Source organism: Delphinus delphis, chromosome 2 (assembly GCF_949987515.2).
Source record: "Delphinus delphis chromosome 2, mDelDel1.2, whole genome shotgun sequence".
Classification (NCBI taxonomy): domain Eukaryota; kingdom Metazoa; phylum Chordata; class Mammalia; order Artiodactyla; family Delphinidae; genus Delphinus; species Delphinus delphis.
The window spans coordinates 44,441,655-44,445,459 of record NC_082684.1 but is presented as its reverse complement, the minus strand read 5'-3'; the positions used below and the strand labels follow the sequence as shown (position 1 = coordinate 44,445,459).

Here is a 3,805-nt window from a genome sequence, read left to right as displayed (position 1 = left end):
CACGGGGTCTAGGCGTGCAGGCTTCAGTAATTGTGGCACGCAGGCTCAGTAGTTGTGGCTCGTGGGCTCTAGAGCACAGGCTCAGTAGATGTGGCACATGGGCTTAGTTGCTCCGTGGCATGTGGGATCTTCCCAGATCAGGGCTTGAACCCATGTCCTCTGCATTGGCAGGAGGATTCTCAACCACTGCGCCACCAGGGAAGCCCCATAAATGGAAAACTTTAATGACATTTACAATAGTTTGTTGTTATTGTATAGAAATGCAATTAATTTGGGTATATTGATCTATATTTAGCAACCTTGTTGAACTTTTATATTTGTCTTAGTTTTTTTGAACCAATCTTATTGTCTTTCAATAATGACAGCTTCATTTTTTTCTTTCCAATTCTTATACCTTTCATTTTCTTCTTGTCTTACCATGCTAGCTAGAGCCATCTTTACAATGTTGAATAGAAATAGTGATGGTGAACATGTTTGCGGTATTCCTGATTTTAAAAGGAATGCTTACAATGTTTCATCATTGAATATGATGTTTGCTGTAGGTACATGAGGTTAAATTTGCTGATCTTTCTGGTTTGTTAAGAGTTTTTGGTTTTGTTTACTTTGTTTTGCAATTAACTGATGGGGGTTGAATTTTATCAAATATTTTTTGTACATCTAGTGGAACCGTTGTATGATTTTTTTTTAATCCTTTAATCTATGCTTTTCTTTTTATCATATTACATTTGCCTGCTTTTGGTGTCAAAAGTGAAGGAAGTACCAGCTTCACAAAACAAGTCGGGGAGTTTCTCCTCTTCCTTTTTTTTTAGATCAGTTTTTTTTTTTTTTTGGATTTGCAAATACAGTTTATTTTACAGAAATTCAACATTATAAACAGCAGGCACTTCCCAGCCCCCTACCCCCCTCCCCGCAACCCGTACCTCTGGGTGCAGACAATGCTATGCAGAGTGAGCAGTGATGCAGCCGTATTGCTTTGGAGGGAGATTCGAGAGCGATGGAACCTGCCTGCACCACGGCCTGCCTGCCCCACACACGCACGCGCCTGCCCGCCTCGCAGGCCACCAGACTCTGTCTGGGCGCAGCCTGCGCTGGACCAGTTAAATGGATCCAGCCCAGGTCTCCAGTTCCTTCATGTCATCGTCTTCCTCTTCCTTCTTCTTGGTGGGTTTTGATGGTAGGGATATAGAGGGAACATTTGGTAGGGGGACTGTTTCCGGTCCACTGATTTCCAGCAAATTCTTGTCTAGTTCCTCCTGTTCTAGTTCTTCTAATTCTGCCATGAGCTCATCCTCGTCAAACTCTTCTCCAAACCCTACAGGTTTTGAAATAGCTGTTGAAATCTCTTCTGCAAGTTCCTGCTGGTCAGCAAAGTCCTGCATTAACTCATCAACTTTATCGATGTCCATGTTGTCGTGGGCAGCCTTCATGGCTTTGGAGGCATAGTCCATGTTCTTGAGCACCTCGGTGTTGCTGTTAGCATTCTCCAGGGCCTCTCGCTGGAATTCGATGGTTGACAGTGTGCCGTCGATCTGTGCCAGCTGCTTTTCATACCTCTTCTTGCGCTTCAGTGGCTGGCGGGCAGCGCGCTGTTTCTGGTGCCGTGCGTCTTGGCGGCTGTCAGCTCCTGCTCGATCTTCTTCTCCAGGAATTCCTGCTTCTTACTTAGCATCTCCTCCGTGTCCCGAAGCCTCTGGATGGCCCTCTGGGGGGTCGGGCCGCCCTTGCCGGCCTTACCCGCTCCAGCCCCGAATAGCTTCGCGAACACCGACATGGTTGCTGCTCGCCGCGCCGGCCTGCGCCGCCTGCTCCGGCTCGGCTCGGTTCGGCTCGGTTCGGCTCGGCTCGGCTCGGCTCGGCTTTGGCGCCCTCTCCCCGCTCCCTGCAGGCGCAGGCCTCTCCGCCATCTCCGCCCTAGATCAGTTTTTATAAGATAAGAGTTTATGTTTTGAAGGCTTGATAGGATTTTGTAAAAGTGTCTGAGCCTGGTATTTCTGTTTACTTGTTTTGTGGATAGATTTTTCACAACTGATCCAATTTTTTTTTTTGCGGTACGCGGGCCTCTCACTGCTGTGGCCTCTCCCGTTGCGGAGCACAGGCTCCAGACGCGCAGGCTCAGCGGCCATGGCTCACGGGCCCAGCCGCTCCACGGCATGTGGGATCTTCCCGGACCGGGACACGAACCCGTGTCCCCTGCATCGGCAGGCGGACTCTCAACCACTGCGCCACCAGTTAAGCACCAATTTTTTTTTTTTTTTTTTTTTAGTGTTATGGTCTTTAGCTTTCTATTTCTTCTTATATTAGGTTTTTGTTTTCAGAATAAAAATTCCATTTTATTTATGTTTCCAAATTTGTTGGCATGAAACTATTCACAGTATTCTCTCATGATTTATAAAATCTCTTATTTATCTGTACTTATATTCTTTTCCTTATTAGGTTGTGTTTTTTTATGACTTCTTTGTTTTACTTAGAGACATTTGCCTTGTACAGTCTTTTCAAAAGATAGCTTTTATTTTTCTTGATCATCTACTTTTTTATCATTGCAAATTTCTTAATTTCTACTCTTATATTTATTAAGGATGATTTAGTTGCATTATGCGAGTTTTTTTTTTAATTGTGATTCACTTCTAAACACATTCTAATTCCATTGTGATTTCTTCTTTAACTCATGGGTTACCACAAAGTGTGCTTTTAAATTTAAAGATCCCAGGGAGTTTTTCTGTTATTATTTTTAAATTTTATTTGATTGTGGTCAGAAAATATGGTCAGTGAGATATTGATTTTTTGATATTTTTTTATGGCCTAATACATGGTCAATTTACGTAAATGTTCCATGTGGGCTTATAAAGAAAGTGTGTTCTTTAATTGTTGGGGCATAATTCTCTACATGTTTATTAAATCATTATTAATGATGCCATTCAAATCATAAATGATCTTTCTAAATTTTTAGTTTGCTTGATAATTATGGAAAGATGAGTGTTTAAATCTTCTGTGATTATGAATTGATCAAATTCTTCTTGCTATTCTGTAAATTTTTGCTTTATTTGGAGGGTATATTACTGGGTACAACTTATAATTGTTATCTCGGTAATTTTTTACTTTTATCATCTATTCTTTTTTTTTAAGTTTTTTTAAAAATTAATTAATTAATTTATTTTTGGCTGCGTTAGGTCTTTGTTGCTGCACGCAGGCTCAGTAGTTGTGGCGTATGGGCTTAGTTGCTCCACAGCATGTGGGATTTTCGCGGACCAGGGCTCGAACCCATGTCCTGTGCATTGGCAGGCAGATCCTTAACCACGGTGCCACCAGGGAAGTCCCTAGCTTCTATTCTTAACTTCCTTTATTCCTTTTGCTTAAAGGTCTATTTTATGTAATATTAATATATATATGCCAGCCTTCTTTTAGTTATTATTTGTCTGATATATCTTTCCTAATCTTTAACTTCTAATGCTTATGGCTTTCTGTTCCATTTGAAAAATAACACGTAGCTGCATTCTTTTTTAAAATCTCATCTAGGATTATTCCTTTAAGTGACAAGTTTGGCCTATTTACATTTTTCATGATACCATATTATTTTGTCCTTGCTTTCACTAGTCCTCTTTACACACCCTCTTTCACTTCCAGTTTTCTATTGGAATTGAGTGTTTTAAAAAAAAAAATCTTTCCTCTCTTTAATGGTTTGGAAATTATATGACCTAATTTTATTCTTTTCATAATTATGGTATTATTTATGTATTGCTATGTAACAAATTATCCTAAAACTAGGCAGATTAAAACAGCAATGAACATTTATTACCTCACACAGTTT

At 40.7% G+C, this 3,805-nt stretch overlaps 1 pseudogene; it reads right to left on the bottom strand.

Annotated features, from left to right (window-relative positions):
* Positions 1 to 989: 989 nt before the first annotated feature.
* LOC132419536 (charged multivesicular body protein 4b pseudogene) lies at positions 990 to 1,771 on the bottom strand (annotated as a pseudogene).
* Positions 1,772 to 3,805: the final 2,034 nt, after the last annotated feature.